The sequence below is a fragment of the Schistocerca americana genome, chromosome 5, assembly GCF_021461395.2.
Source record: "Schistocerca americana isolate TAMUIC-IGC-003095 chromosome 5, iqSchAmer2.1, whole genome shotgun sequence".
NCBI lineage: Eukaryota > Metazoa > Arthropoda > Insecta > Orthoptera > Acrididae > Schistocerca > Schistocerca americana.
The window spans coordinates 713,019,207-713,046,190 of record NC_060123.1 but is presented as its reverse complement, the minus strand read 5'-3'; positions in this window follow the sequence as shown (position 1 = coordinate 713,046,190).

The window sequence follows — 26,984 nt, the reverse complement described above, 5'->3', positions numbered from 1 at the left end:
GTCTGATAATATACACTGCAGCGATCACCATCTTGGTATTTGTCCAGATAGAAAAACTACCTCATTCAGGGGTAATGTCATCCCTCTATTTATAAACCCAGTATAGTTTTTAACACGTATACTTGTGGGCATATGTAGAATCATGACCACTTGTGACGGTAACATACAGTAGTTGTTAGAATCCTGTTTTTTTTTTTTTTTTTTAACATCTGGCTGATTACGTCTCTCTTTCTAGAACAGGATGGTAGGACTCACAAGAAAAACTTTGAGACATGTCCAGCCATGGTTGATTTTCTCTCAGTATTATTTCGTGGGCCAGCGATCAGTTATTGGTGAAGTATTATTCTTAGTAGTAAGGGATACATAGTATGTTCGCATTTAAACATCAGACTTATAAAGTATGGGTTTGTGTTCCGACCTGTGCAATGGAAATGACTATGTCCAATCGTAACAAAAGTGTGGATTTAATGTGGAGTACTGTTGTAGCATGGGAAGAGTATGTCAGGTCATAAGAATGTTTTTTTTTTTTGAATATTTCTATTCCAAAGCCACAACTGTCAATAGAGTGTATTTCCAATACTTTGCTCATTGTTGAATGTCGTTCAACTGATTCAACTGAGACCGCGATCGCTACATTTAGTTGTAAGTACAGGGATAATATATATATATATATATATATATATATATATATATATATATATATATATATATATTCTACCTGTGTGAGCCCGGACTGCAGTGTCGGTGACCTGTGCGGGGTTGATTCACATTTCTCATTAACAGTAGAGGCTGTCAGACTGGAGATGCCTGTTAAAGTGTAAGAATGCAGATGAATTAATCCAGACGACAGAATAGTGAACTAATACTTAGTACGTGTTGGATAGCTTTCGTGATTGTTTGGAAATTTGAAAACACTGAATATGGAGGTGCATTTGTAATGGATCTTTATTCTCTCCCATGTAATTGGTCCGGTTGTCTGCTTCTGCACATTTAGCGCCTTTATTTAGTTGAGAGTGTGTGGAAGACGCGTTTGCCGGTTCTCTAGACAGGAGAAACACATTAGTTGACCTTGTAAATTGTAGTTATGATTTGGAATCTACTACATCACCGACAGCGGTATTCGAGATTGGAAATATCAGATTAATTGTTCCATGTGGCCAAGTAAATGTCTTCACAGACGTGACTAGTTTCTAGTTCGTCAGTGATTTATACCACGTCCCACCTAGCTAAAGTTTCGGGTTTGTAGAGAAATAACTTATAGTTTATATCTTGGGAATTATGTTGCACTAGCGATTGGTAGGATGCTGCCTGGTGCTTGATATCAAGAAGTACCATGAAAATGGCTGGACTTATTTCCGGTTTACAAGACCGGCGTTTTTTTTAAACTATTAAAACTAATGTTTATATTCTCTGTCTTTACTTCTTTATTGATTTATTTTGCTGGTGTTTATGTTTTTTCTTCTAAACGTAAGCATTTATTAATGGTTCTTTTGAGATTACAATATTATGGCGAACCATGCGAAAATACATGTGTTCTTGTAATCCACGAGTCTGGAGATGTGTGTAGAAAAGCGAGAAAGCAAGGAAGCAGGTTCGGGGCAGAAAGAGTAACATGTGCTGAGGGGAAACTGCCTGAATTTGTAGAACATTTTTGAGAGCGAGTTCGGTCTGCTGAGGGTGCTCTGGTCACACGTTGGGGATGGATGACTTGTGATCGTTGGCTGAGGGAAAATATCTAGTGCTGTGAGGAGTATATACGGTACTATTCGTCTTCACGGTAAATGTACTATTGATGTAAAAGCGATGACTTTGTTTAATGCAGGATACGAATTGTATGTTTACTACATGTTCAGGTACACAGTGATATGCCGGCCGCGGTGGTCTAGCGGTTCTGGCGCTGCAGTCCGGAACCGAAGGACTGCTACGGTCGCAGGTTCGAATCCTGCCTCGGGCATGGGTGTGTGTGATGTCCTTAGGTTAGTTAGGTTTAAGTAGTTCTAAGTTCTAGGGGACTTATGACCTAAGATGTTGAGTCCCATAGTGCTCAGAGCCATTTGAACCATTTGAACACAGTGATATATTGCTGGGTTGGAGATCGGTTTCGTGTACCAATACTCAAGCTCCTGTCCTCGGTGGGAGAGCAGTTTAATTGAGTGGGTGTCTTTCTGTATTTGATATTATGTTGCATACACGGTGATATATTGATGGATCGCAGGTCAGTTTCAGGTTCTAATATTCAAGCTCCTGTCCTCAGTGGGAGGGCTGTGTAAATGAGTAAGAATATTTCTGTATTTGACGATATGTATGGTGATTTGTAAGATTTAATTGCCAGTGCAGTATGGCTATCTATGTAAAATAACCATTGAAAGTCTTGTCTGCAGAAGGAATAAAAGGCAGACGGTGCTTCAGTACCAGTGCCATCAGTAATTCGGCGGATAAATTCGATGAGAGAAAATCATAAGGCTCCATTCATTCACATCCTTTGTGCTGGGATATAGGAGCCCCTACATATCAGAGGGGGCGTTTTTGTGTGTTGAAAGTAGGAAGGGTAACACATGATTTACAGGGTACCATGTTAGGTCCACGAGGAAGACTGCAATCGACGTTATTATGCGCTATTTTCGCAAACAGGATATGTTAGGGCAAGAATTTCAGTGCATACAAGCTGAGACATCAGGGTAGGGAGCGTTAAACATTTCTAGGACACTATACATTTTCCACGAGGTCGAATTGGTTTTTATTTTTTACATGGCTATGTGACATCAGTGTAAGATTGAGAACCTTGTTAGATGTGTTTGCAATGGTTTTTAGCTACACATGCGCACTTCACAGTGTTGCGTCAGTCATGCTGGGCAGTTAAGCATGGTTAGACGCGTCTCTCATGTCGTGCTAGGAACAATGCACCCTGTGCTACTCTGTCATCAATGGTAAAGACACATGCTGTCCAGGGGCATCTCGCAAATCAGACCAGAATGAGTGTGCCTTGGAGTTCAGTAACATCAGTATAACACTGACTGTATAGCCGAAAATAGAAACAACTTTCACCTACAGCGGCGTGAGAGCCATGGGTCATGCTGGCTTGCGACTGGCAGTGGCTCACGACAGTGTCGGCTCATTTACCCCTGGAGCGTGTGCGCTCCTGTCCAGTCACGTCAGCATTGGTGCCTTGGTGAACGCATACTTCGAGAGGAGTTTCTCAGGAACCAAGTATGAAAGGGATGTCGCTGCTTCATGCTTGAGGGTATTTGTGTGTGGTTTGACAGATGATGGCCACGTCACTTTGCAGGGCTGCCTGTAGCCTCCTGTGTGGTCTAGTGGACAGGGGGTGGTGGACAGTGCCTGCATACGTTGTTTGTGTGTCTGTTGCATTAATTTGCGAGCAGGTCGTTAGGTTGCACTATGTGTTCTTTTGACATTTTACAAGTACTGAGCATGTCCACACGTCAGTGTACTGCATTATTTAGGAGAGTCTGCATGTCTGTGCTGAAATTATTTGGGTAAATTATGAGTTTTCTGTGTGTCTGCAGAGCATTATTTAGGAGTATTTTACAGGTCTGTAGGCTGTGTGACGTGACCCCAAGCATGTGTTTTGAATCAGTGTAATAAATATACTCCATAGCCAAATAAATTGTTCCAAAATAAATAGAGTACACCCGTTCCTTACTCTCCCAAGCAGCCCAGCACAGGCTGAGTAATTTTCGCTCCATTTTACCCGTCCAGACCACCAACTGGATTTTGTCATAGGAGGGATTACCTGTGGTGGCAATACTGTGTACTAGGTCAGTTGGACTCTAGATCTCGTGGTGGAGATACTGCCTGCAAAATAAAGACTCATGTCCAGCGCATGCAGTGTCGCTTTTCCCACTATTTCTCCCCCACCATCTTGGATTACTTCACAAAACGGACATCAGCGCTCTCTGGTGGTGATACTGTGTACTAGGTCCAGACATCGTGGTGAAAATACTGTTTGCCGCCATCTTAGATATGGTAGTTGCATTATCAGCTGATGTCATGGGTGCCATTTTGGATTACGTCCTGGAATGGACGACAGCGCCCTCTGGTGGTGGTACTGTGTACTAGGTCAGTTGGAGTGCGTACCTCGTGGTGATCACACTGTATGGTGGTGCTGCCTGCAACTGTTTAAATAAAGACTGGTGGATGATTTCGACAGTTGACAATTAGCAAGCATGTTTGCAGAGTAATTGTAGTGGATTATTGTTTTGACAATTTACGAGTTGTTTGGCTCTCTGGACGTATATGTATTGCATTACTTACGAGTGGTTTGCGTGTCTGTAGGCTGTGCAATGCGTTATTTTGACAGTTTACTACTAGCAGGCAAGTGTGTAGAGCATTATACACGAGTCATTTAGGAGTATTTTGCAGTTCTATATGCTGTGTGGCATGTCAGAGCATATGTTCTGTATCACTGTGATAAATATACTCTATCCCTAAATAAATTGTTCCAAAATAAGTGTAGTAGACTCCTTACTCTCTCCAGCAGCCCAGTTCAGGCTGAGTCCTTTTCCCAGCAATCCCTAGGAAGAGGAGGTGGTCAGCTGACTTGTTGTTGTTGTTGTGGTCTTCAGTCCTGAGACTGGTTTGATGCAGCTATCCATGCTACTCTATCCTGTGCAAGCTTCTTCATCTCCCAGTACCTACTGCAACCTACATCCTTCTGAATCTGCTTAGTGTATTCATCTCTTGGCCTCCCTCTTCGATTTTTACCCTCCACGCTGCCCTCCAATGCTATATTTGTGATCCCTTGATGCCTCAAAACATGTCCTACCAACCGATCCCTCCTTCTAGTCAAGTTGTGCCACAAACTTCTCATATCCCCAATCCTATTCAATACCTCCTCATTAGTTACGTGATCTACCCACCCTATCTTCAGCATTCTTCTGTAGCACCACATTTCAAAAGCTTCTATTCTCTTTTTGTCCATACTAGTTATCGTCCATGTTTCACTTCCATACATGGCTACACTCCATACAAATACTTTCAGAAACGACTTCCTGACACTTAAATCTATTCTCGATGTTAACAAATTTCTCTTCTTCAGAAACGATTTCCCTGCCATTGCCAGTCTACATTTTATATCCTCTCTACTACGACCATCATCAGTTATTTTACTCCCTAAATAGCAAAACCCCTTTACTACTTTAAGTGTCTCATTTCCTAATCTAATTCCCTCAGCATCCCCTGATTTAATTTGACTACATTCCATTATCCTCGTTTTGCTTTTGTTGATGTTCATCTTATATCCTCCTTTCAAGTCACTGTCCATTCCGTTCAACTGCTCTTCCAAGTCCTTTGCTGTCTCTGACAGAATTGCAATGTCATCGGCGAACCTCAAAGTTTTTACTTCTTCTCCATGAATTTTAATACCTACTCCGAATTTTTCTTTTGTTTCCTTTACTGCTTGCTCAATATACATATTGAATAACATTGGGGAGAGGCTACAACCCTGTCTCACTCCCTTCCCAACCACTGCTTCCCTTTCATACCCCTCGACTCTTATAACTGCCATCTGGTATCTGTACAAACTGTAAATAGCCTTTCGCTCACTGTATTTTACCCCTGCAACCTTTAGAATGTGAAAGAGAGTATTCCAGCCAACATTGTCAAAAGCTTTCTCTAAGTCTACAAATGCTAGAAACGTAGGTTTGCCTTTTCTTAATCTTTCTTCTAAGGTAAGTCGTAGGGTCAGTATTGCCTCACGTGTTCCAACATTTCTACGGAATCCAAACTGATCTTCCCCGAGGTCCGCTTCTACCAGTGTTTCCATTTGTCTGTAAAGAATTCGCGTTAGTATTTTGCAGCTGTGACTTATTAAACTGATAGATCGGTAATTTTCACATCTGTCAACACCTGCTTTCTTTGGGATTGGAATTATTATATTCTTCTTGAAGTCTGAGGGTATTTCACCTGTCTCATAAATCTTGCTCAGCAGATGGTAGAGTTTTGTCAGGACTGGCTCTCCCAAGGCCATCAGTAGTTCTAATGGAATGATGTCTGCTCCCGGGGCCTTGTTTCGACTCAGGTCTTTCAGTGCTCTGTCAAACTCTTCACGCAGTATCGTATCTCCCATTTCATCTTCATCTATATCCTCTTCCATTTCCATAATATTGTCCTCAAGTACATCGCCCTTGTATAAACCCTCTATATACTCGTTCCACCTTTCTGCCTTCCCTTCTTTGCTTAGAACTGGGTTGCCATCTGAGCTCTTGATATTCGTACAAGTGGTTCTCTTCTCTCCAAAGGTCTCTTTAATTATTCTGTAGGCAGTATCTATCTTACCCCTAGTGAGACAAGCCTCTACATCCTTACATTTGCCCCCTAGCCATCCCTGCTTAGCCATTTTGCACTTCCTGTCGATCTCATTTTTGAGACGTTTGTATTCCTTTTTGCCTGCTTCATTTACTGCATTTTTATATTTTCTCCTTTCATCAATTAAATTCAATATTTCTTCTGTTACCCAAGGATTTCTATTAGCCCTCGTCTTTTTAAAAACTTGATCGTCTGCTGCTGTTACTACTTCATCCCCCAGAGCTACCCATTCTTCTTCTACTGTATTTGTTTCCCCCATTCCTGTCAATTGTTCCCTTATGCTCTCCCTGAAACTCTCTACAACCTCTCGTTATTTCAGTTTATCCAGGTCCCATCTCCTTAAATTCCCACCTTTTTTCAGTTTCTTCAGTTTCAATCTGCAATTCATAACCAATAGATTGTGGTCAGAATCCATATCTGCGCCTGGAAATGTCTTACAATTTAAAACCTTGTTCCTAAATGTCTGTCTTACCATTATATAATCTATCTGATACCTTTTAGTATCTCCAGGATTCTTCCAGGTATACAGCATTCTTTTATGATTCTTGAACCAAGTGTTAGCTATGATTAAGTTATGCTCTGTGCAAAATTCTACAAGGCGGCTTCCTCTTTCTTTTCTTCCCCCCAATCCATATTCACCTACTATATTTCCTTCTCTCCCTTTTCCTACTGACGAATTCCAGTCTCCCATGACTATTATATTTTCGTCTCCCTTCACTACCTGAATAATTTCTTTTATCTCGTCATACAATTCATCAATTTCTTCATCATCTGCAGAGCTAGTTGGCATATAAACTTGTACTACTGTAGTAGGTATGGGCTTTGTGTCTATCTTGGCCACAATAATGTGTTCACTATGCTGATTGTAGTAGTTTACCCACACTCCTATTTTTTTATTCATTATTAAACCTACTCCTGCATTACCCCTATTTGATTTTGTATTTATAACCCTGTAATCACCTGACCAAAAGCCTTGTTCCTCCTGCCACCAAACGGCACTAATTCCCACTATATCTAACTTTAACCTAACCATTTCCCTTTTTAAATTTTCTAACCTACCTGCGCGATTAAGGGATCTGACATTCCACGCTCCGATCCGTAGAACTCCAGTTTTCTTTCTCCTGATAACGACGTCCTCTTGAGTAGTCCCCGCCCAGAGATCTGAATGGAGGACTATTTTACCTCCGGAATAATTTACCCAAGAGGACGCCATCATCATTTAGTCATACAGTAAAGCTGCATGTCCTCGGGAAAAATTACGGCTGTAGTTTCCCCTTGCTTTCAGCCGTTCGCAGTACCATCACAGAAAGGCCGTTTTGGTTAATCTTACAAGGCCAGATCAGTCAATCATCCAGACTGTTGCCCCTGCAACTACTGGAATTGCTGCTGCCCCTCTTCAGGAACCACATGTTTGTCAGGCCTCTCAACAGATACCCCTCCGTTGTGGTTGCACCTACGGTATGGCCATCTGTATCGCTGAGGCACGCAAGCCTCCCCACCAACGGCAAGGTCCATGGTTCATGGGGGGGGGGGGGGTCAGCTGACTTAGGTTTGTCCAAATGCCTGTTCTTTCCTGTTTTTTCCTTAGGTTAGTAGAGATAGTCCAATTGACCTTTCTTTACCACCAAAATCAAACTTGGCGCCAGTATCTAGGAAGAGGTGGTGGTTAGATGACTTAGGTTAGTGCAGGTAGCCCAATTGACGTATCTTTCCGCCAAAATCCGCCAAAATCTTGAATGACGTCCTCGTCGCTATCTTGGATGACATCATGCACTGTTGCCAAATCTACACGCTGCCATCTTGGATGACGTCTTCGCCGCCATCTTGGATACATCTGGCACCAATGCAGATTGCACCAGAATACCCCTTGCCCCAATACTGTCTCTTAACGCCACAGATTAACACATTTGTTTCTTCTCTTTCTTTAGATAATAGTCATGTTCACTCACTAAACATGCAGTATGGTAATTGTCATACATCATCATCATTATCATCTTACATTCAAGGATTAGGCTGTTGCCTTTTTCGAACTCACACACAAAATCATTGCCATATTTTTTGAGGACATTAAACATTTCTTCGCTCATTTGACTTTTAGTTCAGTCTCTTCTGGGGAATTCTGTGACCTGGAATTGTTATGAGGTAATGGCTCCCTTATTCACAGTACTTCTGTTTCTTTCATTCATGTTCAAAATATTTAATTCTGCTCTGTGCAGCTGTTCGTCCTTCTTTGGAAGCTCATCTCTGCTGTCTGAAAGTTATTTGAATAACCTTTACTGTGTTAATCTAGTTTTCACTTCCATAGAATAATCCAGAAACCATCATCATTTTATTTAATTACATGATGGTCTCTCTCCTTGCTCTATGGCCCGATGTTCTGCTTATGGTATCACAAACACTTGAAATCTTTGTACTTTATTTTCAATATCACAGTGAAGATCAAAACTTGTAGCACAGTCTAAACAGGAGATTTGTTCTAAAACTGAATTATCCAAAACAATTTTTGATATGACTGAATATTTTCTTCAGAATGAGATTATTTTCGTTTTGTAACTAGAAATTTTAAAATTGAATGTCTTGTATATTTCGTGCAGCTGCTGTACTTATCTTTGAAGGACACCTCCATTGTTTTGAAGAATAACGAAGGCATCTAAAAAGACAAGCACATTTAAGCATTCCTCATTCGTTACCTTAATTCCTTAATTCACTTTACATTTCCGATTACGAAGAATATTAAATCTTCTAATTATTCACATCCGTGTTTATTACATTGAGAAGACTTTTCACTACCTCTACAAGTTGATAAGGATATCCACTTTCAGACATAGTCTTCCATGGGCTACAACGACTCACAGACTCATAAGCCATCTCAATGTTGATAAAGGCCACATGTGTTTCTGTATTAAATTATGTGCGTTCTTCTAGAATTTTCATAATTAAAAACAGATTGTCGGCACATGAGCGACCAGATCTAAGTCTAGTTCCTTCCTCAGCAATAATAGCATTAATAACAGCTTAAGTGATGTTCTTAATGCAACTATTGCTTAAATTAGACTATAGTTGTAGCCAATGTTTGGAAGAATGAAGCCACGATGGTTTTCACAGTCATTTGAATTTCCCTTTCCTCGAAAAAAGAGGTTACTTCTGCTGTATACCAGTTCCTCCAACAATCATTTATTAATTGTAAATGTCTTTTATCCTGTATTATCTAGTTGTATGTGACAGGATAGAACTATGCGCCAAATCACGATACAGAGAAAGATTCTGTTCTTTTTTCCGGGCAATGTGGTGACAGACCGATCCGAAGGCAACCTCCTCCCATCGGCACTCTGGTTGAAATGTGAATTTCACTCTATGTTACAGTGCAAAAGCGGATCATGTCTGTAACCCTCGCGATTCCGACGGAAATATGTTCTTGTCTTGAGGTCAAGCACATCTTGAACTGAAGGGTAACACAGCCATGTTAACACATAATATGCAGGAGATACGAATGCTATAGAGTACATAATCCTGCAAAAGTCGAACGTTGCCGCTAGACTTTCTAAATATCACTAACTTCACGCAGTTCTGAGTCTCCATCTACGAAAAGAAATTGCTAAAAGCAAGGATGATTTCGGAGGACACAGTAAGCAGCTCGTGGGCCTCCGCTAGCCGGGAAGTCCCACATTCATTTCGCGTTTCACTGCTGGACGTACAGGTAGACGAGTGCTACATTAACAGTGATGCGCAGACTACGCATGGATTAAGCGTGGTTTGCGCGTTGTTGTCGTTGCCTTTGCCAAAACAACACAGCTGTAATTCCCTGCAGAGTCGTCTCTCTGGTTCCCACGGAGTTAACGCACAAGTTTTTCAACAGTTCAGTTCGACATGAATAATGGAATGAACCGCACCAGCAATAACAGCGTTTTCAGCACTGCGTTGACTCGCGATCACTAGTATGTTAATCGCATGCGGATGGAGTTTGTAACGGAGTTTCTCGTTCTCAGCGCTACGAGTGACTCCCACATATACGACTTTCTTCGGCTTCTACAAGCTACAGCCTTCGATTTCAGAGTTTTGGCGTAAATTTCAGAGATTTTCCTGGGAGTTGTACACCTACATGATGTTCTCTAAATATGTAGAACTTTGAAAATGAACTCTCAGCAGGATTATGTAGTAAGAGAGACAATGAAAATTGAAACTCAGAAAAACCAAGTGTCTAAGCTGACTGCAGGACATCTGGCATATGGTGCTTAAATGATTTTGCTATCATCGCTTTTTGCTTAGCGACGTGATATAAAAACTTGCACTCCCGCTACGTGTCTGATTCATTAAGTCATAACTCTATCTTCCAATAATGATACCAGACTTAAGTGGCCACGTCTGTCTACACGAGATAAAAATGAACAAAATGAGACGATTATCATTTGGGAAAATCCTAAAATTACGTCGAATGAATACATTTTTTTACTTCGGAACTCGCTACAGAGGAGAAACCACATACGGACGTCGATAAACGTACGTTATATAAACTCTACTTTCTGTATTGTGGCATACCTGTAGAATAAGGAATTGCATATGCATGTTACTTTTCTTACAGACAGATTATTGAGTAACACACGCAGTTGCGTCCTGAAAGGATACTGTCGCGATACCGCCAGAAGCCGTTGGGATGTTCATCCCACCCTACTTAAGTTGTGCAGCTGAAGTCACTTGTTTACATGGATCCTTAGTGTTTGATAATATACTTCGAAAGACTTTATTGTGACAACTACTTTACCAGGCCGTTTTGTCCTGAGCTTTATGGGTGTAGTCCGGATTAAGTTATAACACGTCCGTTTGCATCCTGAAGGTCTCTCGCGGCTTCTACATTGAACTGCAAAAACTCTATAGAGGGGGAATGTTAATGAAACCGACAACTTGCAGGGGCGGATTTTACACTGGAATGGAGGAAAAAGATCCTATGAACGTGTGTCCGGAAATGCTCCGTTGCCACGTTGTGTGGCTGGATTGAAGAGTTTTTAGCTAACAGAACACAGCATGTTGTTCTCAATGGAGAGACGTCTACAAACGTTAAAGCAACCTCTGGCGTGCCACAGGGGAGTGTTATGGGACCATTGCTTTTCACAATATATATAAATGACCTAGTAGATAGTGTCGGAAGTTCCATGTGGCTTTTCGCGGATGATGCTGTAGTATACAGAAAAGTTGCAGCATTAGAAAACTGTAGCGAAATGCAGGAAGATCTGCAGCGGATAGGCACTTGGTGCAGGGAGTGGCAACTGACCCTTAACATAGGCAAATGTAATGTATTGCGAATACGTGGAAAGAAGGATTCTTTATTGTATGATTATATGATAGCGGAACAAACACTGGTAGCAGTTACTTCTGTAAAATATCTGGGAGTATGCGTACGGAACGATTTGAAGTGGAATGATCATATAAAATTAATTGTTGGTAAGGCGGGTGCCAGGTTGAGATTCATTGGGAGAGTCCTTAGAAAATGTAGTCCATCAACAAAGGAGGTGGCTTACAAAACACTCGTTCGACCTATACTTGAGTATTGCTCATCAGTTTGGGATCCGTACCAGGTCGGGTTGACAGAGGTGATAGAGAAGATCCAAAGAGGAGCGGCGTGTTTCGTCACAGGGTTATTTGGTAAGCGTGATAGCGTTACAGAGATGTTTAGCAAACTCAAGTGGCAGACTCTGCAAGAGAGGCGCTCTGAATCGCGGTGTAGCTTGCTGTCCAGGTTTCGAGAGGGTGCGTTTCTGGATGAGGTATCGAATATATTGCTTCCCCCTACTTATACCTCCCGAGGAGATCACGAATGTATAATTAGAGAGATTCGAGCGCGCACGGAGGCTTTCCGGCAGTCGTTCGTCCCGCGAACCATACGCGTCTGGAACAGGAAAGGGAGGTAATGACAGTGGCACGTAAAGTGCCCTCCGCCACACACCGTTGGGTGGCTTGCGGAGTATAAATGTAAATATAGATGGGTGAATGAGAGCTCCTCTGACCATCAGGTGCCGTGTGTTGCTTATGTGCTGTCGGCTGTGTGTTTGACGCAGTGTGCTGTAGGCGGTGGTGGTGGTTGTGGGGATGATTAAGGGGGACTAAACAGCGACGGTCATCAGTCCCCCATTTCAAAAACAGGCGAGACATAAATTCGCGGAGCAGGTAACACCCCAAGGGGAAGGAAACTCCCCCCCCCCCCCCTCCCCAGGCTGTAGGCGGCAGAATTGTCCTGTATCCATGTGGGGAACAAGACGAAATGGTGTTTGTGTACTGCAAAGCAGATGGAACGTATCGAGAATCAGTACGGGTTCACCAAAAGAAGTACCCTCACAGACACCACACGACAAAACATTTCAAACCCTTTTTTGGGGTTCGTGTGATCATGGGTCCTTTCATACAGACGCACTTGCTGGGAGGCAGCCGAATGTGCGTACATCAGATTTGGGGGACCGGGTTCTACAGGATACTGAAACAAACCTAGTACAAGCTCCAGGCAAGTTGCCCACCAACACTGTGTAAGCCAAAGTACGATTATACGTAGCTTGCGTGACAACCATTACTATCCCCATCACCTGCAACATGCAAACAATACACGCCACATGTCCAGAGGAACTGTCATTCGTCAGCGCTATCTACTGCGGCAACGATACATTTTCGGACACATGCTCATGGACCTTTTTTCCTCCTCTTCCAGTCAGTAATGCAGTTTGTCAGTTTTATTAATGTTGACCTTCTGTATCTTAGCGCTCACATTCTTCAAACAATATGATGTAGCAGGTCGGAATCGGCTTGTTGTTTGCCTGAATCGTTAATGACTATGAGTTGGGTTTTCTAGCAGAAAATAAGGAAAAACATTTTGCGTTATCGGCCGCTATCCGGTCGGCGGCACTTTCAAACATGCGCGCAACCACTAACACCACCATCTTCCCTACAGCCACCACCTCGGCTCGAGGACAGTGGCTGCCGCGAACTATTACGCCGCTGCCAATGAGAGGCAAGCGTGCGCTCTTCGGAGATCCAGCGGCGAATGTGCTTCAGTTAGAACGTTCATGCACTGAACCCATGTCAGTCTTGATACGACCACTCGATTTGTGTCGACCGTCATACGCCACCTACACTAGAACCTACTTAGTTGTAATACCAGTTGCCTGTTGCCTTGAACTCCATACCACCGTAGGAGGTGGTATGGGTCTTCAAGTGCCACCGACACATCTTCAACGTGCACTCCAGTAAAATCATTGGAATGACGTCATTGTAGGATAGAACAAATTTACCCTTACACCAAGATAGTAAGTAAGAGATCGACCGGTGACGCTGTACGTCAACCTACCACGACAAAAGAAAAAGAAATACTGAGCCCATTCTGTGTCTTTGCCAGTTGAATAACATTTACAGACTTTCGTAATGCAAATGGCTTCTGAATAGACATTGCATTCAAGAGTGGGAGATTTATAAAACTTTCGTATCTGTATATATTTATACATTCAGATCTACTAATAGCAACTGACGCTCCAAAGACAACAACAAAGTTATGAATTATTTTTAATGTTTGTTATTAGACGTAGAATAAATTAATATCTGAATTCTCTGTTAATGAACGCCATCTGTTCCTCAATCCCATATCTACTGAAGAACCACACAGCATGAACAGAAAGTCATTACAGACTGGCGATGAAGAAAAGGAGGGGGAACACGGAGGTTTCGACACGAGAGAAGTACAATTTTCTTCTTTCTATTGAATCGCTTTTTGTGTATGTGCATACACTGAATTGAAATACGTAAGGTGAGATATTTAAGAGAAAATATTTAAGTAATCTTGGAAAACCAGAGAGAACTACATCTAAGTGCTGAGCACCGTCTAATATCTCTTGTTCAGTTTCAGAATCAACAAATAACATATTTGATGTCAGCAGTTTCTTGCCTCGTACAAGCACAAGAGGGACCAGCAGCAAGAGGCGCCACAAGCCGAAGAAGGAATTAAGCTGCTGCCTCCACCCTTCCGACAGTTCGGTGAGATGCGGGAAACATGGAGGAAACACGTAACACAGCTGCATCGACATTTAGACCCTATAAAAGTACAGGTGAATTACATCGTGCACTTTTCTTTTCATGTCTAGAAGTGTACACCTTCCACCTCCTAGTGGAATTGTCTCCCTTCATTGAACCCCAAACCCAACCTTACGAGGTCGTAATCAGAAGATTACACGAAGTTTTTGAGAGTCAGATACATGTTGCAGCTGCACGGTATAAATCTTTCAAAACGCAACTTCGTACCGATGAATTCTATAAAGCATGGGTTGCAGAATCATAGGGCGTGACCGGCCGTGGTGGCCGAGCGGTTCTAGGCGCTTCAGCCTGGAACAGCGCGACTGCTACGGTTGCAGGTTCGAGTCCTGCCTCGGGCATGGATGTGTTTGATGTCCGTAGGTTAGTTATGTTTAAGTGTTTATAAGTTCTAGGGGAGTGATGACGTCAGATGTTAAGTCCCATTGTGCTCAGGGCCATTTAAACCATTTAGGGCGTGACGAGAGACTGCAAGTTCAATTGTAACTGTGATGCAACTTATCAGGATGAAATGCTTCTCGATTTTATTATTCACAGCATATCGGATCAGAGATTGAGGGCCAAAATTCTAATGCATCACAACCCTACGCTCAGTGAAGTGCTTGAATTTATCGATGAGCGCAAAAACAAAAATCCAGCCGAGCGAGATTTCTGTCTACCAGTTAAATCGCTTCAGTTGAGACACACAACCCATGCCCCAGCCACAGCCCCGACCCCAGAAATCGCAGGACAGCCGGATGGAAACGTGACCCAACGCTCAACTACATACAGCATTACCAGCACCGGCGCCATAGCAACGCTATTTACACTGCCCCCAACCCCTCGGAAAGCAAAGTCATGAGTGAAATACCACGTCATCCATTAGAGAAAGGATTTCATCACCAGAAAAGCTCACACGCTCGTTTAATACGAATATTATCCACTTCAAAAAGGCTCTCCCAATCACGAAATTCACTAAGGCGTTCTATAGCGCAGGGGGACACAGAGAATAGCTTTTCACAACACGGAATGAACAATTGTATTCTGAGAACACACGACAAACTGTGGATTACATTGCAAATTTGTAACCAGTAAATATCTTTTCGACTAGATACCAGAGATTCTGTGACGTTGCTTAACCTAGATACAAATGAAAAAAATAGTTAACCACCTTTCCAGACGTCAAATTTGTATCTCACGGCCTGTAACGTCGATAGCATTTCAACGCTTGCAACGCACCGCGTACCTCCAAAATACAAAAACACAACTAAGCAAGTCGCTTTCACTGTATTCCGCTCAAGCACGAGTCCAAATATTTTCGGCATGGATGGGTTTGATTCCTTCGGATTAGACATACAGGACAATGCGCATGTCATTGACACAAATGTTTCCCATGCCGCAACTGAACAACTCCGTGACAAGCATCGAAATTTGTTCGACGCCACTATAAGATGTGCGAAAGATTTCCACGCTGATATTCCGCTGAAAGCTAATGCCTAACCCAAGTTCTGCCTCGCACGTCATGCGCCGCGTACAGTACGCAGCGACGTGCCTACAGAAATTCACAGACTGAATCCGTTGGTGTCTTAAAATCTATTTTAGCAAGCTACCTTAGTAGTCATTCGTAAGCCAAGTGGGAAGATCCGTGCCGGCCCCAGTGGCCGAGCGGTTCTAGGCGCTTCAGACTGGAACCGCGCGACCGCTACGGTCGCAGGTTCGAATCCTGCCTCGGGCATGGATGTGCGTGATGTCCTTAGGTTAGTTAGGTGTAAGTAGTTCCATGTTCTAGGGGACTGATGACCTCAGATGTTAAGTCCCATAGTGCTCAGAGCCATTTGAACCATTTTTTGGGAAGATCCGTCTTTGTGCGGATTTCAACCGGACGGTAAATTCAGAGACAACCATTTATTTTTTACTCGCTCCCAAGTATTGGGGAATTTTTCGATCGTCTAGTGGGAGGATGGTTCTTCTGAAAACTTGATCTTGCAAAGCCTATCCTCGGTTACCCTTGGACAAAGAGACAAAGAAAATTTTTGCTGTGAATACTCATGTCGGCTTGTTTGAAAATCGCCTACCTTTCGGAAGTGCTTCTGCGCCTGCTTTGTTTCAAAACTTTCTGGAATAAGGCAACTTTTTGTTTTAATTACTTTAACGGTATAATTTTCTTTGTAGAAAGACGGGAACAACACGTTTAAAATTTGGAGTTTCTTTTTGAAGTTTCTACTGGGGTGGGCCTCAAGTGTAACTTGCAGAAATGTTCCCTTTTGAACACAACGATTCAACACTTAGGGCATATCATCGACTGCAATGGTACTCGCCGGCCGCTGTGGCCGAGCGGTTCTAGACGGTACAGTCTGGAACCGCGTGACCGCTACGGTCGCAGGCTCGAATCTTGCCTCGGGCATGGAAATGTGTGATGTCGTTAGGTTAGTTAGGTTTAAGTAGTTCTCAGTTCTAGGGGACTGATGCCCTCAGAAGTTAAGTCCCATAGCGCTCAGAGCCATTTGAAGAATTTGAACCAATGGTACTCCGACGAAACATTTGAAAGCAATCCAGCCTAAGAATTTACGCGAACTGCAAGCTGTTCTTGTAAAATTAACTTACCTCATAAAGTTCATTATTAACGCGCCGCCAACTACCGCTCCTTTGAAGCGCCTCAGACATGAAAATGTTCCGTCCCATAGGACAAAAGACTGCGAAAAAGCTTTTCATAGACAGAAAAATGCATTGATTTGTCAACCTTGCCTTATGCTCTACGCTCCGCTCAAACCACTTGTGCCTGCAGTCGATGCCTCGTCACATAGGATAGGGGAGGTTTTATCCCACAAAATTGGCAAAAAAGGACGCTCTTTCGTATTTGCTTCAAATACTTCTAACAGTCCTCTCATAATTATAGTCAGCTGAAAAAGGAATCTCTGGCTAGAATATATGGAATCACGAAGTTTCATCATGACCTGTACGGCAGAAAATGTTTCCTGGTCACTAACCATAAGTCCCACTCTTTCATCCGTCGAAACAAGTTTCCGACGACACGGCGTAGAAGCTTCAACGTTGGTCGCTATTACCTTGTTATTATCAAATTCTGAATTGCTCGACATTGCAACACGCAAACTGCAACACAGGGTCTCGTTTACCTGTCGGCATTCGAAGCATCAGAAGGTTCGTTTTTACATGTTAATTCTTCTGATTCGCAAGCACTGAACTCTTTTCCTATTGATTCACCGCGGATCGCACAATCCTTGGACCGTGAGCAATGATCACAATTACCAAAAAGCTACATTCGCAAAGGTTGGCCACACACTGTGAAATGCAATAGTAGGTGTTAAGTTTTCTACATAGAGGTCGTTGGGGAACAGTTGACATTAAGAGGCTGGCGCGTGAGGCCTGTACGTGACTTGGTTTAGATAAGGAAATACTAAGAGTGACGGCAGAACGTCGCGCTTACGCGGACAGTCAGGTCGCTCTGGAGACCAACTTTTCTCCTGTTTTCATTTTGACAGTCCATGGGAACTCCTCCATATGGATTCTGCGGGCTCCTTTTGGCAAACGCGTTTGTTATCACCGTTGCCTACAGAAAATACTATTTTGTTATCTCAAAACATTTGATGAATGCTCGCTTCTGTTTTTTCTCTCCAAGGCTCGTCACAAACAGTTGTTTTCGACAGTGGACCTCCTTTCTCATCCAAATAATTTCTACAATTTGACGTTTATGGGAATCCGGCGTTGTTCTTGATGTGTTGGTAAATGTGCCAACACCTTGTAGATAGAGGCGGTCTAAATGCACGCTATCTAACGCAGACGGTCGTGAATTCTGGAACAGGATAAGTAGTGAATGATAATAAAAAAAGTATGCAGCTCCTCGAATACTTATCTTTTAATTCTTCATGTGTGTGAATACAGCATTCTTGATGAGACATTTCATACGATAACTATCAAACTATGTAAGGCTAATGGCGCCTTGCTAGGTCGTAGCCATGGACTTAGCTGAAGGCTATTCTAACAGTCTCTCGGCAAATGAGAGAAAGGCTTCGTCAGTGTAGTCGCTAGCAAAGTCGTCGTACAACTGGGGCGAGTGCTCTTCCGTATCTCGAGACCTGTCTTGTGGTGGCGCTCGGTCTGCGATCACACAGTGGCGACACGCGCGTCCGACATGTACTAAATGGACTGCGGCCGATTTAAGCTACCACCTAGCAAGTGTGGTCTCTGGCGGTGACACCACAGTTCTCTCGACAGCTGGTAGAGCGCAGTATACTATTCGCGGCAGCGCTGGCTCGCATTGGCGCCACCAAAACCAGCTACAGCTCCGTGATGCAGTGATCCTGCCGTAGATGAGAGTGTTTCAGATTTCTCCGCTGCACGACACGCGGCCGCCGCGACGCAGCCTCCTACACGTGTTACCTACAGGTTGCCCCTCCCGCGGCAGCGTTACCGACGGACGCCTCAGCCTCCCCTCTGCGACGCCGTAGCCGAGGACCCCGCGTGCCGCCTCTCCCACACACATCGACGCAGTCACCGTCGGCACCCTCTTTCGTGCTGCTACCTGTGCCCGGTTTTCCGGGGCAGTTTCCGTAATGTCCGCAGGACGCAGCATCGGGGATGCGGGTTGGTCTTCTTTGCCCCCAGCCGAGCAACCAGCCTATTGGCTATCCACGGCACAGGCCTCCCACCGTACCGTCCAAGTTGTGAGAGGAGGGGTGCGGCCCGGCGCCTGCCGCTCTCCGGTCGGTCGCACTTTCCCACAAGCGCGCCGCCAGCTACGCCGCCGCGTTTCCTGCAGCCGCCACCGCGGCACGCGGGCGCAGCCACGAACCATTACGCCGCTGCCAATTACATGCGGGGATCCCCTCTCCGGAGCTCCAGTCTACACAAGTTCGTAAATTTATGCACTGAGCCCTTTCTGTGTCTCTGCCAACTGAACAACATTATAGATTTTCATAGTGGCCAGCACTCGACATCTTCTGAATAGACATTATACTGAAGAGTGACTGATTTATAAATATTTGGTATCTGTATATATTTCTACATTCAAATCCACTCCTAGCAGCTGACGCTGCAAATACAGCAACGAAGTTATGTGTTAGTTTTACTACTTTGTTTTTAACCAATAAAATTTACCGTACAACTAACATAGTCTTGGTTGCAATTCTATTTTTTTATTTTTCAAAAATGGTTGAAATGGCTCTGAGCACTATGGGACTTAACATTTATAGTAATCAATCCCCTAGAACTTAGAACTACTTTAACCTAACTAACCTAAGGATCACACAACACCCAGTCATCACGAGGCAGAGAAAACCCCTGACCCCGACGGGATTTTTATTTTTCAACGACGCGTTTCGCCTTATTTAGGCATCTTCAGGTAATCTACAAAGAAAACATAGAACAAATACATCTATTTAAGTATCGCGATCGCGTTTGCAGACTTGGGTAACGTTAAGCATGTAAAAACAGATCACCTATTGAAAGAGCAAATACCTTAATTTGGTATTTCTCAAAAGAATCCTTTAGTCAGTGTAGCCAAAGGCATCGCCAAATATATCAGGCCAACATCGCCTTCGTTAAACTCAGTAACAACTAGAAATAAAAAATAGTAAAATCATTACCTTTTCTAGAGGCCCAAGATCTGCATAACGCGTTCCCGTTCACAGGAGCGAGTAAGATGGGGGCTCAGGTAGTAAGCATAATGCACCATAGCGTCGTGTGCCAGTACTGAGAGTAATACAGAATCACCTCAAGAGGTGGCGCTGCGACGCGGCAGTGATAAGAATTAGAGATCGTAAACTGGATATACATACCCACTAAAACCTTATAAAAATGCACATAAACCATTGATAAGATGGAATTACTGGGGGCAACACCTGTGCATAACTTATCCTAAAAATTTGACGAAGTAAAATATAAATGAAGGCGCTAAATTTGAAATGAGAAAACAAGGTCTATAATACAACAAATTTAAAATGAGAAAACAAGGTCTATAATACAACAGATTCACTACAAAAACAGACTTTTCGTATCATATACCAATATAACGAGAACATTAAAGACACAGGACTGTAATTTCAGATTAAGAGGCCGCCCATATAACACTCAATACTGCATCATTCGGAGCTGAAACCTCTAGCAAGAAAACTTTTTTTATAAAATACAAGTAAAATTATTACGCTTAAAAAATACACACTAACGTGGAAGACGGACGTTATGTGGGTATACTCCCCCCCCTTTTTTTTATCGCTACATTGAAATGCATAAAATGCTTCATCATTTAAAGCGACAAACTCGCAAGTATCCTATCTGTTGCCCCTCTTAATTCCATCTTATCAATGTTTTATGCGCATTACGCTTACTACCTGAGCCTCCATCTTACTACGTTACTCGCTCCTGTGAACGGGAACGCGTTATGCAGATCTTGGTGCCTCTCGCGTCCATCTAGAAAGGGTAATGATTTTACTATTTTATATTTCTAGTTTTTACTGAGTTTAGCGAAGGCGATGTTTGCCTGATATATTCGACAATGCCCTTTGGCTACACTGACAAAATGGTTCAAATGGCTGTGAGCACTATGGGACTTAACATCTGAGGTCATCAGTCCCCTAGAACTTAGAAGTACTTAAATCCAACTAACCTAAGGACATCACACACATCCGTGCCCGAGGCAGGATTCGAATCTGCGACCGTAGCAGTCGCGCGGTTCCGGACTGAAGCGCCTAGAACCGCTCGACCGATGCGGCCGGCTACACTGACTAAAGGTTTCTTCTAAGAAATACCAAATTAAGGTCTTTGTTCTTTCAATAAGTGATCTATTTATACATGCTTATACGTTATCCAAGTCTGCACAAGGCGATCGCGATTCTTAAATAGATGCATTTCTTCTATGTTTTCTATGTAGATAACCTGAAGATGCCTAAATAAGGCGAAACGCGTCGTTGAAAAATAAAAAAAAAAACTAAAATTGCCACCAAGACTGTTTTTAACCAACACTGTTAAGCATTGGTTTGCTGTATGCCGCATATGGATAGGAAGAATTTCTGTAGAATAATTTAATATGTGAATTCTCTGTTCTTGAACGGCATCTGTTCCTTGCTCCTGCATCCGCTAAAGAACTACCCAACGTAGAAAGGAAGGCATAATAATTTTAAGAACAGGTACAACTTTCCCTGAAACGTACGTTTAATGAAAGCCAGTAAGACAATTTGGCATCTCACTCGGTGAACCGGTAAAAAGCAAAAATTATTGTCTCAGTAATGTCAGCGCAAGACACCTAGAGCCAAGGTGTAAAGTTACGGCCCCTCTTTCATAACAATACATTTTGAATTGCGTTTGCAACATGTTGGTATAGTTCTACACTCAACGAATAAATCAATCCTTCGCGATAATACGCACAGCAGAGTAACGGTCTGCTGTATCACTTTAATGAAATCGCTATGTACAAAAAACGTTTTCTGTTACTAAATTTGAGACTGTTTGGAATGTTACTGTCAACAAAATTATCACTTAGTGCTCAATTCATTCAAAATATTTTCACATAACTATGCATTAGATATAAAAGTTGGAAAACTGTTTTTGTCATCTAGAAGATAAAGAGTTTTCTATGGTATTGTGTTTTATACAGGGTGAGTCACCTAACGTTACCGCTGGATATATTTCGTAAACCACGTCAAATACTGAGGAATCGATTCCACAGACCGAACGTGAGGAGAGGGGCTAGTGTGATTGGTTAATACAAACCATAAAAAAATGCACGGAAGTAGGTTTTTTAACACAAACCTACGTTTTTTTGAATGGAACCCCGTTAGTTTTGTTAGCACATCTGAACATACAAACAAATACGTAATCAGTGCCGTTTGTTGCATTGTAAAATATTAATTACATCCGGAGATATTGTAACCTAAAGTTGACGCTTGAGTACCACTCTTCCGCTGTTCGATCGTGTGTATCGGAGAGCACCGAATTACGTAGGGATCCAAAGGGAACGGTGATGGACCTTAGGTACAGAAGAGACTGGAACAGCACATTACGTCCACATTCTAACACCTTTTTATTGGTCTTTTTCACTGACGCACATGTACATTACCATGAGTGGTGAGGTACACGTACACACGTGGTTTCCGTTTTCAATTACGGAGTGGAATAGAGTGTGTCCCGACATGTCAGGCCAATAGATGTTCAATGTGGTGGCCATCATTTGCTGCACACAATTGCAATCTCTTGCGTAATGAATGTCGTACACGCAGCAGTACACCTGGTGCAATGTCGCCGCAGGTTGCCACAATACGTTGTTTCATATCCTCTGGGGTTGTAGGCACATCACGGTACACATTCTCCTTTAACGTACCCCACAGAAAGAAGTCCAGAGGTGTAAGATCAGGAGAACGGGCTGACCAATTTATGCGTCCTCCACATCCTATGAAACGCCCGTCGAACATCCTGTCAAGGGTCAGCCTAGTGTTAATTGCGGAATGTGCAGGTGCACCATCATGCTGATACCACATACGTCGACGCGTTTCCAGTGGGACATTTTCGAGCAACGTTGGCAGATCATTCTGTAGAAACGCGATGTACAATCGCACCAAAAAGTATTGGCACACGTGCGTATTTATCGTTGCTGGTTACAAACGCCGCACTTTCCGGTACACAGTACATGTACGTGCTACCTCACATACCAGACATTACAATTCTGCCCATAGTGCCTACCATTAACAAAGAAATGCAGTGTTATGGGCAAACACGTATCTCCTCTGCACACAAAAAGTATTGGCACAGAGCATGGCATCTCGGTATATTGCTGGGTTTTCAGGTACCGGAACGCCATCTGCTGACACATTAGACACTGCGTGTTGTTGACGGCCCGGTCGCCAGTATGTTGCTGTAGTGCGCGATAGTGGTCAGCATGGGGCCGAAGAAGAAGGAACATTCAGTGGCGTTGCGTGAGAGAGTGGTATTGCTCCATTCACAAGGGAGAAGCTATCGACAAATCGGAGCAGAGGTGTCTGTGAGCTACACCACGGTAAGAGCCATCATTCAGAAATATAAAGAGACTGGAACAACAGTGAATAAGTGTCGTCCTGGACGTCCAAAAGTGCTTACAACCCGAGAGCGTCGCCATATCATCGCACTTGCTCGGAAGGAACCTGCTACAAGTGCAGCAACTATTGCTGAGATTGTTCAGACAACGTCCGACAAGACGGTTAGTGTTCAGACTATACGAAATGTGTTGAATGAGGCTGACATGCATGGACGTTCTCCCAGGAAGAAGCCATACATTTCGGAAATTAACCGGCAGAAACGCCTGCAGTTTGCCAAGGACTACATCAGCAAGCCGATGGAGTTTTGGAACACTGTGATATTTAGCGACGAATCGAAGTTCAATGTGTTCGGATTTGATGCAAGAAAGAAAATTTGGCGCAAGCCGAATACGCACCTCGACATCAAACACATGCATCCCACAGTCAAACACGGTGGGGGCGGTATCATGGTCTGGGGCTGTATGGCGGCTTCCGGCGTTGGAAATCTAGCTGTAATTCACGGCACAATGGATCATATGAGATACATTGACGTGTTGCGAGGTAATTTACACGCTAGTGCACAGAAATTGGGCCTTACTGGGGTGTTTCAGTTCCAGCAAGACAACGACCCAAAACATACCGCCATGAAAACCCGGGAGTGGTTACTGTACAATGCCCCCAGAAGGGTTCTAACACCACCTCAGAGCCCTGATTTGAACCCCATTGAGAACCTGTGGGCTCATCTTGACACACAAGTCAGAAAAAGGCGTCCGTCCGGTAAAAACGACTTGGAGAAAGTGCTCCTGGAGGAATGGTCGAAAATTACCCCTGATATCACCCGGAATTTAATACAAAGCATTCCTAGGCGTTTACGTGCTGTTATAGATGCTAAAGGGATGCACACTAGCTATTAGATGGTGAACATCAATGAAGAAAACGAACACACTGTCCGATTCATATGCGTGTGCCAATACTTTTTTGGGTGCAGAAGAGCGATGTTTTTTTTCATGACACTGTATGTTACTTTAAGGACAGGTGATTTTGACATATTTGTAAACTATGTAATGTAAGGTGTCACATGTATGGGTTCTGTTCTGAAATATATGTTTTGTTTAACCTACAACCACTAAAATGTAACTGTGCCAATACTTTTTGGTGCGATTGTATGTTGCAGCTGTTTGGGCCCCTGCAATGAAGTGAGGACCAATGAGGTGGTCGCCAATGATTCCGCACCATACATTTACAGTCCACGGTCGCTGTCGCTCTACCTGTCTGAGCCAGCGAGGATTGTCCACGGACCAGTAATGCATGTTCCGTAGATTCACTGGCCCGGGGTTTGTGAAACCCGCTTCATCGGTAAACAGGTACAACTGCAGCGCATTCTTTGTTAATGCCCATTGGCAGAATTGCACTCGGTAATTAAAGTCATCACCATGTAATTGCTGATGTAGCGACACATGAAACGGGTGAAAGCGGTGACGATGCAGTATGCGCATGACACTACTTTGACTCAGTCCACCGGCTCTCGCAATGTCCCGTGAACTCATGTGTGGGTTCATGGCAACAGCAGCTAACACACCAACTGCACCCGCTTCTCCTGTGACGGGCCTGTTACGGACCCATTTGCGTGCTACGACCATACCTGTTGCATACAGTTGGCGGCAGATGTTTTGCAATGTGCGGCACGTTGGATGCTCTCTGTCCGGGTACCGTTCTGCATACACCCTGCAGGCTTCAGCTGCATTTCGTCGACACTCGCCATAGATGAGTATCATCTCCGCCTTTTCAGAGTTCGAATACACCATGGTCACAGTTCCTACAACACTACACTATCACAGACGTCTGGTAACACGGTGTACTACAGTTGGTCTGCGTGCGGAGACGAATGCAGAATAACAATAGCAGCAAGCGCTAAATGAGGACACTGCGACAGCTAGACCAAACCACAGCAGTGCACTACAGCCATACTCGTAAACACGGTCGTCATCGTAAACATGTCCCTGCAGATGCTGCTCGCCGACCGTGGCCCGTGTTTGTTACAACACGCAACTGAACGTCGGAGGTTTCAAGCGTCAACTTTAGGTTACAATATCTCCGGATGTAATTAATATTTTACAATGCAACAAACGGCACTGATTACGTATTGGTTTTTATGTTCAGATGTGCTAACAAAACTAACGTGGTTCCATTTAAAAAAACGTAGGTTTGTGTTAAAAAACATACTTCCGTGCATCTTTGTATGGTTTGTGTTAAACAATTACACTAGCCCCTCTCCTCACGTTCGGTCTGTGGAATCGGTTCGTCAGTATTTGATGTGGTTTACGAGACTGTAGAAATTATTTGCGCAACTATTGTTTATATGCAAGCAGTGCGCGAGAACATCGATTTGTAACGATTTACGTGAATGATGTGAACATTTCGGGTAATTTACATCACTTCACGAGGTACAAAGATTCACACTCTTATAATGTTGCTGTATTTCTACAGCGAAAAGACCTGGTTTTGACGAAGACATGTATGCATAACGGAGAATTTTATAGTCTGTCATGTGCTGAGACAAACTCCTTTATAGTGCCACTTGAAAATGGCCCATAGGCCGAAATTACGATAGTGATATAAATAATTTCTACAGTCAATTGCGATCATGATGTCCTTTACAAAATTCTATATGACTTTGAAGAGGGGTTAATCAGTTAATATATCATCTAAGTCTGTAGTAGTTTAGTTATTTATAAGTAGTGATAATTTTTCTTTTCCAAAACACAATTTCTTTAGTTCTTCGGTAATACACGGAGAAGATATAACACGATGAAGTTGAGGACAAACCCTGAGGTTTGGTCGCTTATGCAGAAATGTTCCAGAGGCGAATCACGTGATGTGATCAGGATTTTGCAGAAATTATATGAGGAAATGGTTTTATGGTCCTCAGCAAGTTCACTGTTTGTGGCAACATAACTGTGTGCTCCAAACGTAACAGCTGCAATACATAGGCAACAATAAAACAGTCACTGTTGTTAGTGAAACTTTTCGTTACTCTCATTTAATTTTCTGAACATAGTTGTACTCACAGCTACCGCTATTATAATGCATCAGAACTCCAATGTCGTCGGCCTGGATTTCAGTATCATCTTCAAGCAACACAAATACTTAAGTATTTAGAATACTTAGCTATATTTTCATTCGCTGTTATGTGATTCATTCAGAAACGAGTTACCTTTTCTAAGAAATATGTCTTCAGTTTATCGGACCGTAAACTAAGGACACATATCTCTAAAGTCTTAATTTACAATCTGTCTCAAATGCCTTGTGGACTAAACAAAAGTGTGTTTGCTTTTCTAACAGACAACATATCCAACTTGTTCAGACATACGCAGCTACAGTACCTTCAGTTACACCAGTGGTGGATATTTGGAATGTTACAGGGTGTCCAGAAAAGGGCTCCCTGATTTCAAAATTAAATATCTCGAAAAGATCGATAGAGGAATGCAATAACGGTATGTTTACTGTGAAAGCTGTAAGAAGTTTATACAGCAATTTGAAATGATAGTTACAAAAGCTGCTAACAGATGGCGCTGTACGCTGTACAGCTCATATCAGCATACATAAGTGAAATAA